This window comes from Erinaceus europaeus, chromosome 10, assembly GCF_950295315.1.
Source record: "Erinaceus europaeus chromosome 10, mEriEur2.1, whole genome shotgun sequence".
Taxonomy (NCBI): domain Eukaryota; kingdom Metazoa; phylum Chordata; class Mammalia; order Eulipotyphla; family Erinaceidae; genus Erinaceus; species Erinaceus europaeus.
In genome coordinates, this window is record NC_080171.1 from 110,078,380 (window position 1) to 110,096,148 (window position 17,769).

Below are 17,769 nucleotides of genomic sequence, written 5' to 3' on the forward strand. Positions count from 1 at the left end.
TAGAAAGTTACTAGTAATTACATTCGTAAGTTTCTAAACAGTGAAAATCTTTTTTCCCCCTCAAACAGTGAAATCTGGAAATCCATGTATGTGCTTTGTGATAAATCACACCTTTCAACACTTCTGTTTTAATAACATGTCAAAGTCGTTATTTTGTTATTTGTCCAATTATATTTAGGTTAAAAATAGTCCACCAGGAATAAACAAGTTTAAATCATTAATTTGAATTTACTTTTATTACTTTTATGGTTGTTTTGTTTATAAGATAAATAATAAAAATATATTGCTAAGTTAAAGCTGTGAAATTTTTGTTTTGCCAGTATAATAGTAAATATCTATGAGAAGGAATTTTTTAAATAACTGGGTATAGTCAAGTAGAATTTCTATCAAGAAGTAAAGAACATAGAGCAGTTTGTAGAACTACATACATTTATTTCTGAACTATTGTTGGATATTTTACAAAGTGAGAAATTCATAGAGCTTGGTGAAGCAAAATCTGCTAATAAAAAAAAAAAAAGGTTATTACTGGGCGGAGGAGATAGCATAAGGCTATACAAAAAGACTTCCTAAGGCATCAAAGGTCCCAGGAGGTTCAATCCTCAGTACTCCCATAGACTAGAGATAAGTAATGATTTCGGAAGAAGAAAGAGGAGGAGGAGGAGGAGGGAAGGGAGGACTAGGAGAAGGGGAAGAGGAGGGTGGAGGAAGAAGAAAAAGAAGAAGAAATAAAACTCTTACCTTAGAGAACTATAGTGGTCATCACTGGGAGAGGAGAGACACAGAACAGTGGTGAGTATGGTATAGAATTATACCCCTGTAGTCTCATAATTCTGTAAATCATTATTTAATTATTAATAAAATATTTTATCATTTGATTAGAAGAACAATGATTTATAAGATAGTGCTGTTGTATGGGTAAATTTTCTTTTTTTTAAGATTTTATTTATTAATGATAAAAATAGGAGGAGAAAGAGAGAACTAAACATCACTCTGGTACATGTAGCACCAGAGATTGAACTTGGGACCTCATGCTTGAGAGTCCAGTGCTTTATCTACCGCACCACCTACCAGATCACTGGGTATAATTTCTTATCTTTCCTTGGTAGGATGGCTGCACATCACACCCACCATAACTTAGGTCTGCCTCCATCATCATGCACTGGGTCTAAGAATTTTTGAATAAACCAATAAAAAATAAATGGGTGGATTAAACAAAAGACACATGACATTAGCATGGAATTGTTTCTATATAGAGAAGAGAGAGAGAGAGAGAGATCACACCATCAAATCTTCCTACACTGTAAAGGGGCTCAAGCTCCAACTTGGGTCATACTCATGGCAAAGCAGTCCACCGTCAAGTGATGTTTTTTGCTAACACTAGCATGGAATTTTAAAGGACTTCATATCTTGGAAATTTCTTTTTAGGATAAACAATGCAATTGATTTTTTGGGTTATTGGATACAGCTGCAAGTGAAGGCAAAGTTGTAAGTTTCTGGATATTTCATTAACGTGGTTTGAGTAACTCCCATATCACTTTACTTAGGAAAAAGGTATGGAATTGCCTCAGGGCAATTGCTGGGGCTGGGTGCCTACACTACGAATCCACTGCTCCTAGCGGCCATTTTTTCCCATTTTGTTGCCTTTGTTGTTGCCATTGCTGTTGATTTTGCTGGATAAGACAGAGAGAAATTGAGAGAGGAGGGGAAGACAGAGAAGGGGAGAGAAAGATAAACAGCTGCAGGCCAGCTTCACAGCTGGTGAAGCAAGCCCCCTGCAGGTGGGGAGCCGAGGCCCGAACCAGGATCCTTGAACCCTCCCTGCAATTCACTTCATGTGTGCTTAATCCATTGTGCTACCGCCTGCTTCCCAAGTAATTCTTTTTTAAAAGAATGTTTTTACTTCTTTAAAATTAATTATTTTTAAAAGAATTTTTGATTCTTTAAAACCAAACATTTTAAAAATACTTTTTAAGGCACTACATGGCATATACTTTCCTTAAAGTTTTAATGATGGATTTTTAAAGACAATCATTGTAATAGTTGTAAGATTCTGAGAAATAAACACAGAAATGTTCATTAAGCATTAAAGCAAATGTACAAGCAAAAGTACACACACTCACACACATGACACACTGAAATTAATAAAAGGGATAATTAGAAACCACTACAAACTAGTTTGGATCAATTTTTACATATCCAAAATAAGTATGTTTGATTTTATTCTTTTTAGTTCCACAAGCATTATCAAATACAGAGCTGTTACAAACTTACCACCAGCACATCATCCCAAAGTAACATTACCTGTGTGTTTAGAAAAGAAGTCGATGGGGCTGGCTGGTGGCCCACTCAGTTGAGCACACATGTGGCCCTGTACAGGAACTAAGATTTAAGACTTCAATCTCCACCTGCAGGAACCAGCTTCATGAGTGGTAAAGCAGTGCTGCACATATTTCTCTTTCTCTTTCTCTTTCTCTCTTCCTCTTTATAACCCCGCTTCCACCTCAGTTTTTCTCTGCCTTTATCCAATCAATGAATAGAGAGACAGAGAGAGAGAAGAAAGAAGTAAATCACTATACTTAAATCATTATACTTAAACTCAAATGTCCTGTAAACTGGAAGAGATAACAAAGTACAATTTGAAAGCATGTCTGAGATCTTGAGGCAGAGTCTGAGATTTCACCAATTCTAGGACATATCAAGTATAGCTCTAGGGTCAATTATCTGGAGCTAATTTCTATCATCATGGTTTTGATCTTGGAAACTCTAAAAGGCCTTAGAATATCTTTAGATTGTTCCCAGTAGGGAGTTCTTATAGCAATAAAATTTGAGAAGGTTCAGCTTTTATAAATCATATTTAAGAACATTTAATTAGATACTGATAGAGAATTCCTTTAAAATATTTTTTGTTTAATAATACATCATAGTGCATAGTTTACATTTATATATTGTTAGTACTAATAGTAATATGTCATCCAATTGTCATTTACTCCCAGAGGGGGAGAAATGTTAGCAGAAGATGGACCAGGAGCTCTGAACTCCAATTCCATCAGGACCCAAGAGAGAGAGATGTAAAAATTCCTTACCCTTTCCCCTTGAAAAACAGGACCTAATCAGTAAGCCACTAGTTGTTTACCAAGACCCTGCATACAGGCAAGGCTTATCAGGACCTTTGCACAAGGAAACTGTTTACCAGAAGGTTGCAGCTGATGGTGGGAGGATGTGATGACCCTACTCTGACTAGGTTCTATTGGTTGTGTGGTTTTGCAATGTTTGAAATTAGCCCGCGCTTTGCTTTGAGTGGATCCCGCTTTTTGATAGGTTTGAAATGATTGGATTCCACATTTTCTATAGCATATTATTGGATATAGATTGATAAGGTGATGCATTCCCCCTCCCTGAGTGTATTCAGAAATCCTATAAATTGTGTGGTTTGAGCCCTGTTCGGGGTCGAGCTGGTGGACTGCTGTCAGTCACTACTCGGCCCGGATTCGAATTCGTGAATAAACATCTTTGCTTCCTTGCAGTGGATGGTGGTTTGATTTTTGCTCGCTAACAAGAGAGAATAAAAGGAAGGACACTTGGAAGCAGTAATTGATGTAGATGTGACTTAGAAAGGAAAAGAAGGCAGAACCACAGGGAAAAAAATGGGAAAATATATACAGATGAACATAGAAATAACAGTCAACCCATACAGTGATCTTGAGAAAACTAATGTAGTTTCCAGTGGAAGGAACGGGGACACAGAACCCTGGTGGTGGGAACAGTGTGGGAATATACCTCTGTTCTGTGATAATTTTTTAAATCAATATTAGATCATGAATAAACCTTAAAAAATAAATACACTAAATTTGCATTTAACTTTGACTTGTTTGATGATGTATATATAGTACATTCCAACCTCTATGCCAAAATGGTGTTTGAAATAACAGATATGTCTTTTATCTGCAACCATTTTTTATATGACTATGTACGTGTGAGAATATTTTAAGTGCTTGCATTTTGCATTGAACTGCAAAGTTACTTTTTATTTGAAATAGAACCAATGGTGTCATGGTAGAAAGCCTTTATCTTAAATGCACACGAGATTTGATTGATTTTATAAACATACTCTACAACCAAGTAAATGTAGACATTGACTCAGGGAGGTGATGAGGTATTGCCCACAGGCAGTAAAGACACACAGTGAACTGTTTGATGTATGTCTTATCCACTAACCCATTATGCTTTCAGTGCATATCATAAACAAACAAAAAAATCAGCCAAAAATAGGTAGTAATTGCTGCTCAAAGAATGGATCATTGGCACAGATAAGAGCAATGGTCTGATTCCTGGGGAGCAGCTGATGTGAAGAGCAATCAGGTTTGGAGACTCCTGCCTGGCTCCTTTGAGGAATGAGTTCATCAGCTTTCTGCTCTGGGACCTGTAAAAGGCAGTAGCATTGAAATTCCCTTTTTATGCAGTTGTTTGTTAAGTGCTTTTAGTATGAGTTGCTTGTAGTATGAGGTGTAAAATTCCTTGCCTCTTCCCCCTTGAATAAGCAGGACCTAATCAGTTAAGGCCACCCATTGTTCAAAGGACCCTGCCTGATGACAAGCTTTATCAGGATCTTATCAGTAAAGGCCACCCATTGTTTGAAGGACCCTACATGGGGATAAGCCTTATCAGGACCTTTGAACTGACTTTGTGGTATGCAGCCCACCGGATGGGTGGTCATAGCAGATGGCAGGGGGATGTGGCGACCCTGCCTGGTTGAATTCTATTGGTTGTGTGATCTTACTATATTTGAAACTAGCCCGCGCTTTGCTTTGAATGGATCATGCTTTTGCTAAGTTTGAAATGATTGGATCTTGTGTTTGCTATAGCCTGTTATTGGATGTAGGTTGATAAGGTGATGTGCTCCCCCTCCATGAGTGTAGTCTGAATTCCTATAAATTGTATTGTTTGAGCCCTGTCCGGGGTCGAGTTTGGTAGACTAACACCAGTCACCATCTCGGCCCGGATTGCAATTCGTTAATAAACATCTTTGCTTCCTTACAGTGGATGGTGGTTTGATTTATGCTCGCTAACATTTGGAGGCTCCAGCGAGATCCCTCAGACGGGTATTCCTGAGGACACCCCATCCTGGGTCCGGACCCTCGGAGGCCTTGGAAGTCCTGCCCGGCGCCGGTAAGTCAGGCCTGAATTTTGTATGGTACCATTTCTTTTCTAGCGCTGTGTCTCCGGAGAACCAGTGAGTCAAGCTTGATTTTTGTGTGAGTCCCCGCGGGGCCTGGGGGTCTGTGGATTGCGGGACGCCGCGTTAGAATCCCAGACCGCAGCACTGGGGAGTGACGACTCCCAGGCTGCTGGGGTAAGGACCTGAAACAGGGTTCACCCGGGACCTGAAACAGGGTCCACGTAAGGATCTGGAAAAGGGTCCTCTTCCGAACTGTCTCTCGTGGCCACTCTGTGTTTGTCTCTTTTACTCTCCTCTCTTTGGCAATTCGCGAAAAGGCTGAGCCTATTAGTGCAATTGAGGGGGTCTGGCCGGAGCTACTCTCCGGTGACTCCTGAAGGCCTAACTGGCAACATTCCTTAGTAGCGGCGGCCGGAATGGTAATTGCCCAATCTTGACTGAGTGAGTGATCTGCTGCATGCGTTGTGTGTGTGTGTGTGTGTGAATGCCGCATGCCTCACGGCCTTAAGGCTACGGGGCCTGAGTGGGCCCTAACCTGCGTGTCCGTGGAGTCGTTTCAGCTAAACGGGGATTCTCAACTTAGTTGAGACCAGGGCCGGGGATTATACGGCTACCCTTAAAGCTAAGACTCCTTAAGGTCCCGCGAGGGGCCCGGCCAGGCGGGCACAGTTGAGTGTCTGATGTCCTTCGGATGTCAGTTCCATTTTCCCCACTAACTATCCGTCTTGTCGGCCTTGTAGTCTTAGCTGGTTGTCTCTTCGTTTGTCTCCTTCCCTTATTTTGTGTTATGGTACCACAGGAGGTTAAAGGTTAAAAATTTTTTTTAGAAAAACTGGAGTCTCCATTAATAAAAACTTCTTGCAACCTAAAAAGGGAAGAAGGTCCCAAGTGGACACCCTTTGGGTTGATAGGGAAAAACTGTGTGAGAATGAGAAAACGGTGTGCCAGCTGGCTGTAAGAAAAGTATAAAAAGAACCCGTGAAATCTGGGGTGTTAGGTATTGTCTGGACATTTGTTAAGCGCGCTTGTCTGTCTGTGTGTGTCTTGTCTGTTTGTCAGTCTGTGTTTCGTGTTCACTTCCACTTTGCAGGAATGGGCCAGGCGGCATCTGCCCCACTGGACCTGGTTACTCATAGCTTGGGGGTAGGAGTGCATAAATATAAACTCATGACTTTTTGTTCCTCAGAGAGGCTCACCTTCGATGTAAGATGTGTTTCTGTGCTTTTTTGTGTCCCTGTGTCTTTTTGGTCAACATTAAGAAATCATCTCAGAGCGACGGGACCAGATTTGGTTCCGGCCTGAAGTTGCCAGCTGAATTTTGCCTTGTCTTTGTCTCTCTTTTAAGCCTGAGTAGCAGAATCATGTCCTCAGGCTAGTCCAGGCAGGACCCTGAGGGTGCCACCCTGCCCTCACAGGAGTCAGGAGGGCTGGTCACAGCAGGGGCCTGGAGCCGGGCCAGGCAGCAGCTCTAGTGCAGGGGCGACACCCCGCCCTGCCTCGGTGTGGCTGTGACCTGGGACGGGTCCATGGGTGCAGATGGGTGATAGTGCTAGCATGTGTGTGGCTTTACCCATGCCCCCGGAGCTGACTGGAACTGTCTAAAAACTATCCTTGGTCCTCTTGGGCTCCTCGTGGAGAGAAGCTGAAAGAATTTGTTTCTTCCTCTTTGTTTATTTAGGGCTAGTTAAGGTTGTCCTAGGAGCTATTGGATAAAAGAAAAATCTTAGTATATAAATGTGAGATGTTTCATCTTGAAAAATTGTGTGAGTGCAGATCTAAATTTGTGTTTGACCAGGTATAGTGCTAAGATGTGTCTGTACTGGTTAAAAGCTGCTCTTTTCCCCTAAGCAATCAGCCCAGATATATAAATGATAAAAAGGTGGCTATGAGATGTCTTACATGTTTATATGTGTGTTTTAGGTTTGTTTTTGTGGCCTAAAAATGTTAATCTTAAGGCTAAAAGTGTAAGTAACTTTAAAGCTGCATTCTTATCAAAGTTCTTTAGAGTTTTCAATACAGTTCTTATGTGGTAATATAAGGGTAAAAATTCATTTGCTAAGACAGCTAAAGATTTAAAGTCTTGAGTATTTAATGTGACAATTCATCTTCTCCAAATTGATATGCAAATGATCTATTTTATAGATATTGGTCCACAGCAAATTTGGCATTTGTCTGACATTGAAAATGCTTTGAGAAGTCACTAGTATGTGTTAACTCTCTTAAGTAATTAGAGTTTGTTTAAAGTTTAAAGAAAAATTTAGTTAAACTGAATTTGGTTTAGAGATCCTGGTTATGGAAATTGCTACAGGAGGTTAAAAAAATAACTTTTAAATGTATGCTCTTTAAAATTCAAACAGAGTCTCTCAAGTTAGGTATCACACACTGAAGATGTGTCTCTATCTCTTGTGTGAAAAATGGCAGGAAGGTTATTGACATGTAAACGTTTTAAAATACCTTCTCAACTAAAGAAGTAGAACTGGCTTAGGTGAGTGAAAAATAACACAGTGGTTATATTAATGATTTTCTAGCCTGAAGCTTTTGCTCTGGTTTTCCTCTTTATATCTTTCTGCTTTTAAAAATTATCTGGTTTGTTTTAAGACACTGTCAGAGATTTATTCTTGACAAATGGTATTTTTGGTCTGATAGAAGATTTGTTTTGGCAAATCCTGATTTAACAAAATTATTATTTTGAATATTTAAGTTATGAGGTTTATTTTAGCCTTTTAAGTTGCCATATTAGAGTTCTAAGGGGTAAAATCTATTAAGAGTTTTATATCTACACTTATTCATGATAGCTTTGTGATGAGTAAAGATCTTAACAAAAACTGTTTTGATATTGTGCTTAAATTGTCCAAGCAGTTTAAAATAATGCTAAAAAATGGTGATCATTTTATTATGTCAACACATTAGATATTGACTTTATATACTATACTGGTATATCTGTTTGTTAAAAAGACCTTCTAAAATTACATAGAGATGTATAGGCAAATTCTGGTCATTAGATTGTCAGTTTTGGTAAGCTCTTAATCTGGTTTTGTGTATGTCTTACTGGTTACAAATGTAAGAGTACGGCAGTAATACCCCTTCAATCATACTGCCAGGTTCTCTTAGGGGGTCTCCAAGAGGCAGTAAAATGGCCCACAAATTTCTCTAAGGTAAATAGAATGACACTAAATTTGGCCTTTTGTTGCTCAAATCTGCCCCAGGTGTTAAAAAAAAGTTACAGAAGACAGGAAGATTTTAAAGAAAAGCTGAGAGATTGCTCAGAGGGTTTTTAAGAAGTTGGTAAATGTTTTGACATTAGACTTTGGAAAGAAAGGAAGGAAGGAAGGAAGAAAGAAAGAAAGTTGGGGCAGTGCCCAGAGGGAAAAGGAAAGTCAGAAAATTGGGGCTAAGGGAAGAGAAAGATCAGTGATGTTGCTGCAAAGAGAAAGGACACTGGAAGAAAGGCTGTTTTATCAACAAGCCATTTAGACTGCTGGTGGATGAACTTAAAGGCATAAGCCGGGGAGTGCTGACCCAAAAACCTTGGGCCATGACACAGACCCGTTGCCTATTTGTCAAATATTGGACCCTGTAGCTGCTGGATGGACAAAATGCCTGAGGACAATAGCACCTGTGGCACAGCTGGTAAGGAAAGCAGACAAGCCATCACTGGGGCAAGTCCAATGCCCACCTAACCTGCTACCAAGTTCTGTTCCTAGACCAGCCATGAGTGAAATTCAGTGCTGCCACCGGCCTGAACCCTGCCACCCTGATGTTGGAGACGGATCCTGAGGCTCCCTACAAAAGCATGACTGCCAAGAGGTATGCCTTTGCTACATGGCGTGTGCATGGAGCATGTGGGGAGAGAAGATTCCTGACTCCCACCGGGAAGATGATCCAGCAAAAAGAACCTACTGGAGGCTGCATGGACCCTGCAAGAAGCAGCCATGACCCATTGTTCCGGACATCAGAAAAGAAACTAGAGGGCAGATGAAACCACTTGTGCAGCTACACAACAAGCAGAGCCAGCCTTGACATTGATTCTACTAGGCTCCCTGCTTCCAAAGGACCCTGGATACAGTAAGGAGAAATAAGATGGGCAAGAGATTAGGACTAGAGACTAAATAGATTTTACAGAAGTAAAATCAGAGACTTTTGGGTATAAGTACTTGCTGATATTTATAGACACATTTTCAAGTTGGGTAGAGATTTAACCAATAAAGTCTGAGGGGGCATAGATGGTGAGCAAGAAAATTTTAGATAAAACAGTGCCCAGGTGGAGAGTTCCCTCTCACCATTGGTTCTGGTAAGCAGACATTCACTGTTTTTGTGTCTCGGTTAGTGGCCAGAGAAATGGGAACAAATTGGAAATTTCATTATGCTAACGAGTCCCATATCCCTGGGCAGGTAGAGAGATAAATTAGACCTTAAAGGAGACTTTAACTAAATTAACCCTTGAAACTGGCAGGGGATGGGTATCGCTCCTGGCTCAGGCCCTTCTGAGAGTACACTGTCTCCCATTGTAAACAAACTGTCTCCCTTTGAAATGGTTTTTGGCAGACTGCTGCTGTCATGATCTGTGATGCTCTTGTCTCTGATCTATCCCACAACTGTTACCAAGTTCTTACAGATCTCCAGCCTATATTGCAGGACAATTAGAATGCGGTGCTACAAGCCTTTGGGAAGGACCCTGTCACCTGCTGCCTGCTCCACAAGGCACACCCAGTGAGAAAGACCTTATATTGTGATCCTGAGTACACCAACTGCTGCAAAGGTTGCCAGAAAGTGGCACTAGATTCATCACATTCCTTTGAAGAGGACAGTTGCTGATCCCACTGACCCAAAAGAAAAAAAGATGAAGATGAATCAAAGATTTGATTCTCGGCTAAGACAAGTGGGGAATGTAAAAGGCAGTAGCATTGAAATTCCCTTTTTATGCAGTTGTTTGTTAAGTGCTTTTAGTATGAGTTGCTTGTAGTATGAGGTGTAAAATTCCTTGCCTCTTCCCCCTTGAATAAGCAGGACCTAATCAGTTAAGGCCACCCATTGTTCAAAGGACCCTGCCTGATGACAAGCTTTATCAGGATCTTATCAGTAAAGGCCACCCATTGTTTGAAGGACCCTACATGGGGATAAGCCTTATCAGGACCTTTGAACTGACTTTGTGGTATGCAGCCCACCGGATGGGTGGTCATAGCAGATGGCAGGGGGATGTGGCGACCCTGCCTGGTTGAATTCTATTGGTTGTGTGATCTTACTATATTTGAAACTAGCCCGCGCTTTGCTTTGAATGGATCATGCTTTTGCTAAGTTTGAAATGATTGGATCTTGTGTTTGCTATAGCCTGTTATTGGATGTAGGTTGATAAGGTGATGTGCTCCCCCTCCATGAGTGTAGTCTGAATTCCTATAAATTGTATTGTTTGAGCCCTGTCCGGGGTCGAGTTTGGTAGACTAACACCAGTCACCATCTCGGCCCGGATTGCAATTCGTTAATAAACATCTTTGCTTCCTTACAGTGGATGGTGGTTTGATTTATGCTCGCTAACAGGACCCCCAGTGTGGAATTAAGAACTCACAGTTGAGCAGGAAACAAAAAACGTAACTCAGCACGAAGGCACTGCTGAACTATAGACTCTTGAAGTTGGGAAAGACCCCAAGAGTCATTTAATTCACTTCATGCTTCCAGGTTTATACCCTCATCTCATTTCTCAATTAAATTACTTCCTGAGATGAATCAGAAATCTTTCTTTATAACACAACATGTATATATTTTTAACCCTCAGTATTACCTTATGTTTATGTAACAGTAGAGATAGTACCTATCTAGGTAGGCAATTTTGTGTGGTTACCTTCTTAGCACGAACACTTCCCTGACAAAGCGAAAAATACTTGGAGCCCAGATTTGAGTCTCACATAGACAAAGTGATGGAAGGGCAGAGGGAGCTCTGGTTCTGTGATTTCCCTCCCTCTCTGTGTCTCTCTGTGTGTCCCTCTGTTTCTCTAGCTACATGAAAAAGACCACTCAGGAGTAGTGACGTTAAACATTTGTGAGGCTCCAGTTCTATTTAAAAAAAAAAAAGTAAAGAGATGTGAATACAGAAATTCCCTGAATCACTGCCACAATTCCACAGTTTTCATATGGGACATGGCAATCTCCATATTCGGCAGTTTACATAGCGGTGGAGGTGGGCAGGTGTATTACAATTCAAGGCTAAGAACAACCTGCTCACTGACTGAGGAAATACACACAGAAATAAGAAAACTAGAGAAGAGAGAAGTCAAATCTGCTTTTCATGCAGTCAGCAAAGTAGTCTTTGACAGAGTGCTGATCAATTCTGGTTTAGGAGGAGGGTGTGTGGGGATTGAACATGGGACTTCAGAGTCTCAGGCATGACAGTCTCTTTGCATAACCATTATGCTATCTACCCTCGCCCAGCACCAAAACTTTCCATTGTTTGAAATAATATTTAACAAACAAGTTGTTTTTACCTATTTCTTTATAGAAAAAAAAAAAGAAATTGAGAGGGGAGTGGGAGAGAGAAAGATATCTACAAGGGGCCAGGCAGTGGCACACCTGGTTAAGTGCACACAATACAGGGCACAAGAAAGCAGGTTCAAGCCCCTGGTCCCCATTTGCAGGGGGAAAACTTCATGAGGGATAAAAGAAAGAAATAAAGGTAGGTAGGTAGGTAGGAAGGAAGGAAGGAAGGAAGGAAGGAAGGAAGGAAGGAAGGAAGGAAAGAAGGAAGGAAGGAAAAATGTGAGAACTTGTTGGGTAGTATGCCACCTCCCCCTGGCTTCTGCTTAACCATATGCCTATATAGGGATTTACTGATCCAAAGCTTTGGTCTATTTACATAAATCACTTTTACATTTACATAAAGCACTCCCTCCAGGGCATTGGTGGTTCAGTGATAGGATTCTCGCCTGTTCCGCCCCCTCCTTGTCACACTCTGATTTTCACCAGTCACTTTTCTCTCCACCCTCTCTATATCACATCCTGTTTCCACCCTACTTGGAGAGTATAAAAACAGCTGCTCTTCTGATTAAAGACACTTGGAAATTGCTTTCCGGCTCCGAGAGTTCCAGAGTGTATCTCCTGCGGAAGTTAGTGCGGCACGAGTTCCTGATCCCTCTCCCACGCAGCAGCCTAGATCGGCTCCAGTTGAGCTCTCTCCAACCCAGAGAGCACTAGCTCGGGAAGAAATACCCTCAGGCTATCCTGGCAAGAACTAAGACGGTTATTGTTGGGAGGGTGGTGGGACAGACTGTGGTAGTGTGGAACTATAACTCTTATGTTCTCACGTCGTCTTAGAGAAAGTTTGCTTACTTCTGTTTTTTGTTTGTCTATTTTATAAATCCATGTGTATCAATTCTCTAGATTCCATATATGAGTGAAACCATCTGGTAATTTTCTTTTACCTATTTACTTATTTGATTAAGCATAATCACCTCTAGCTCCATTCATTTTGTTCCAAAGGGCACAATGTCACCTTTTTTTTTATTGCAGAGTTGTATTCCAGAGAAAGAGAGAACTTTAAAACAGTACATTATGTTATGTGAACATTACTTCAGAATTACATGTAACCTTCACCAATATTAGAAAAAAATCACAGACAACTCCTCTCTAAAGGAATATAATCATAAACCTTGAAAATATAAAATCAAGCTTACTAAATACTCTGTTTTAAAAACTGGGGAAAACACATCTACAAGACTGGCCATTCAGAAAAAAAGAACAAGAATGCACATCTCAAGTTTTTATAATCAGTACTTTTGTAGATTCTAATAATAATTTAGAATATGTGTTCTTTTTTTCCTTAGTGCTCCTTTGTGAAGAGTGTGTGTGTGTGTGTGTGTGTGTGTGTGTGTGTGTGTGTGTGTGTGTGTGTGTGTTGGAAGAAAATAATGGGAGAGGTTTGATACTTTATCCTGAAAAATTGTATTGTTTTTTTTAAGAGTCTCTTGAGTTCAGAAGCAATGTATAGCCATTAAAATCTATCAAGAGGATTAATAAACATTCTGAAAAATCTACTCTGATTGTCTGTGCATAGGTGGCAAGTGTGAATCACTTAGGGTCTTCTGCAAAAGTCAAGGAATGCAGATAACTTGAATATGAATGCTATCAGAGGAGAAGATTATCTTACTAGACTTGAAACATCCTTAAGAGAAGGCAGATGATTAGAAATTGAAACATGGATGTCCCAGATGACTGCTGGCATTCTTCCTACCTAACCATTCTGATAATAATTCTCTATATTGAAAGGACTAGGTATGAGAGCATGTGTTTAACTTTAACCAAGGTGGGTTTGATGTGTATTTGATGACTCCAAACACAGCTGCCAAGTAATCAATACTTTCAAGTTGAAGCCTGAGACTATAATGATTACTTATTAGGTGATAACTGAGGCCAGAAAGATGGAGGAGATGGATCACTGGATTTTAGAATGAAACTGTCATCCATTTCTCAATAATGATTTTGAGGATGATACTTTCACACAGGTGAATTTAAAGAGGATAAACATTCACATTTAGTCCAAACTCTACAATGAATTTGAATATAGTCCAGTCAATTTAGTCTTCTGCTATGTTCTAATTAGTTCTGTATAGTAAGTATTAATCTCACTAGCAAATATCCTTTGCTTTTCCTTTTCAGGATGAATTGGTAGATAATTTACTTAGTTGGCCTCATTAAAAAGTAACAATAGGAAACTGACTTGTGTTCCAAAAAAAAAAAAAAAAACCCATAAGATAAGTTCCCATAATCCTCTACTTTCTATTTTTATAGGACATGTTGTCCTTGTGTCCATAATAGAAAGGTGAATTTCTAAACTTTTATGTCAAGGCTGACTGCTCACCATCCCTATGTTGATTTTATATGTGAGTTTCCAAAGAGCATTATTTTACCTCTACAATTAATAAAACTTATGAAAGCTAAACTCTTTTTTATAAATGTCTCCAACTGTCAAATATTATGGGTATATGTCATCTGGAAAATTATTTTAAAATACCAGTAATTAGCTACACTTTCAAAATATATATCTAACCATATATTTTAGTATATTGGTAAATAAAATTTAGCAGTGATGGCATAGTACTATATTTTTTCTTTTTAAATCAGTCTCTTCCAATATTCTTTGACAGAGTTTGGTAGTTTGAATATTTCTGTTCCTGACAGTGTCATAGGTCATTTGAAAAAAGACTGGTTGGGAGGGGCAGGTGTAGACTGCAGAATGCTTATGCAAAGAGACTCTCATGCTTGAGGCTCCAAAGTTCCAGGTTCAATTCAGACTTAGGTTGTTTGCATATTTTTGTTCCCAGCATAGTGTAAGAGGTCATTTGAAAGTAGACTGTGGGGGGGAGGGGGGGAGCCTAATGCTAATGGTTATGCAAAGAGACCTTCATGCCTGAGGTTCCAAAATTCCAGGTTTAATCTCCATCCCCCACCATCATAATAAATTAGAACTGAACAATGCTTTGGTTTAAAAAAAAAATGAAAATAGACTAGAATGTGAATGGATGCTCAAGATGCTGTAAACATGCAAGTGATTGAGTACTGCGTAGAGAGGCATTTACACTACAAACTCAGTTACTACCCTTAGAAAGTCTTGATTATAAAGCTGGTCCTCACCAGATATGTGGAAAGTTGGGTTTGAGGAGAATGCCCAGTATGCTAGTGGCTATATAGCGCCTCCTAAAGCCTAAACTGCCTTCATTTTAGGAGTCTAAAACGTTGTAACACATTAGAAGGTGCCTAAGTAATGGATTCCTGATAAAAACAAGCAAACAGGGAGTCGGGTGGTAGCGCAGCAGGTTAAGTGCAGGTGGCGCAAAGCCCGAGGACAGGTGTAAGCATCCAGGTTCGAGCCCCTGGCTCCCTACCTGCAGGGGAGTCGCTTCACAGGAAGTGAAGCAGGTCTGCAGGTGTCTATCTTTCTCTCCCCCTCTGTCTTCCCCTCCTCTCTCTATGTCTCTCTGTCCTATCCAACACAATGACATCAATACAACAACAATAAAAACTACACCAATAAAACAAGGGCAACAAAAGGGAATAAATAAATAAATATTTAAAAAAGCAAACAAACACCTTGAATTCTTAACCTCAGGCCAGTTTCCCTGGATTGTAACATTTCACCTGTGTTGCCCCAGCTCAGTGCTATAGGAATGAAGTTTGTGCTATGGAACCCCATCAGGAGAGGAGTCTTGCTTGGTTTCCTCCATACTTTGTCACATGTGATTCATCCTTTTTGTAACTATTGTTTTCTTTGAAGATGAAAAAGTGTTGCTATAATTAAAAAATATTCCCCAACTCTGAATCTTACTGTGAAATCATAGACCCAGGGATGGCTTTGGAACCTCCAGGAAAGCCTTACGGTGTCAACGTCAATATGTCGCAGCATTAAAACCTTCCCTCTTGAATATGGGATGATCTCACTCGTAGAAGTTGAAAAACAAGATCAGGAGGAAAAACACTAAGCAGAACTTGGACTGGAGTTGGTTTATTGCACCAAAGTAAAAGATTTTGGGGTGGGGGTGGAGGGGAGGAAGAGGGTTCAGGTCCTGGAACATGATGGCAGAGGAGGACCTGGGGGCAGGGGTGAATAGAAATGTGGAAAACTGGGAAATGTTACATATGTACAAACTATTGTATTTTACTGTTGACTGTCAACCATTAATCCCCCAATAAAGAAATTTAAAAAAAAAAAAAAACTTCCCTCTCTATTCATCCTCTCTGCCTACCCCTTGTCACCTTCTCCTGGTTCATATCATTGTAACTCATTTCAGCACGTTGATTGACCTACTGCCTGAGAGGAACCAATAAAGATAAGACAGAAGAAAAAAAAATGAAAAGGAGGAACAAATTTAAACTAAACAAACTTGTTGGCTCTCAGTAAGTTCAAATTTCAATTCACATATATCAGAAGCTAGCAAATAATTCAGACTACTTAAACCATTGGCACAGTAAAGATGAAGGTTTGAATAGAGAATAAGTTAACAGACTTATGAAGCCACCCAAATGAGACATATTACTATCTGAGACTAGTTTAGAATATATATTTTAATATTTATTTATTTTCTTTTTGTTGCCCTTTTTATTATTTTTTTTATTTATTCCCTTTTGTTGCCATTGTTGTTTTATTGTTGTGTTTATTACTGTTGTTGTTATTGATGCCATTGTTGTGGGATAGGACAGAGAGAAATGGAGAGAGGAGGGGAAGACAGAGAGGGGGAGAGAAAGACAGACACCTGCAGACCTGCTTCACCGCTTGTGAAGCCACTCCTCTGCAGGTGGGGAGCCGGGGGCTCGAACCCGGATCCTCACGCCAGTCCTTGCACTTTGCACCACCTGTGCTTAACCCACTGCACTACCGCCCAACTCCCTTGTTTTTATTATTGTTGATGTCGTCGTTGTTGGATAGGACAGAGAGAAATGGAGAGAGGAGGGGAAAACAGACACCTGCAGACCTGCTTCACCAACTATGAGGCGACTCCCCTGCAGGTGGGGAGCTGGGGGCTCAAACCGGGATCCTTATGGCAGTCCTTGCGCTTTATGCCACCTGCGCTTAACCCACTACACTACAGCCCGACTCCCAGTTTAGAATATTCTATCTGTCCATGTGTTATTCACTTTACTCAGAAAGGCTCCATGAGAAGAAAGTGGGGTTTCCTGATGTAAAAATGATGTCCCACAGACTGAATCTTGTCAATCAGTCTCGAGTCTCACATATTCACCCTGCAAACATTTTTCAGGGACTGTTAGATCTCTGAGGAGTCACAGAAGCATAATCTGGTGCCTCAGCTTACCTGGATTGAGGATTGCATCAAGGTGAGAAGTTTAGGACCTCAGAATGAGTATCTAAAATTCAGGGATACAGGCAACAGGCTGGAATGTAGGGTTTATTTCTCAAAACTGGCCATACAAGTCAGAGTATAAAAATAGATTAAGCCTTGGGCAAGGGAGATAGCATAATGGTTACGCAAACAGACTCTCATGCCTGAGGCTCCTAAATCTCAGGTTCAATTCCCTGCACCACCATAAGCCAGAGCTGAGCAGTGCTCTGGTGTTTCTCTCTGTATCTCTCTCTCTCTCTTTCTCTCTCTGCATTTCTCTCAAAAATAAGATAAAATATAAAAAATTCTTTTAAAAAAACAGATTAAGCCCTAAACAACAAGGGCAACAAAAGGGAAAAAAATAGCCTCCAGGAGCAATGGATTCATAGTGCAGGCAACAAGCCCCACAGAGAACCCTGGAGGCAAAAAAAAAAATTAATAATAGATTAAGCCTAAGATTAAACTGATATATAAATCCTGAGTATAAACAAAAGTATGATTATGATGCTAATTTAAAAATCTCTAAATTGCAATTTACCAAGTTGTGAGCAGTCTGTCTTTCCTTCACTTTGGACAATTCTGTATTAGTGATTACTGTATAAAAAAATCAGGTACAAAAATAAGAGATGTTAATTGATACCAACAGGTATACAAATGATTATAAGAGCCTACTAGAATTTGACAACCTGTAATAATGTCATAGACCATATGCTATCAAGGTTGACTCATGAAGAAGTTAAAAATATGAACTGATCACTAGTAAGGAGATTGAAT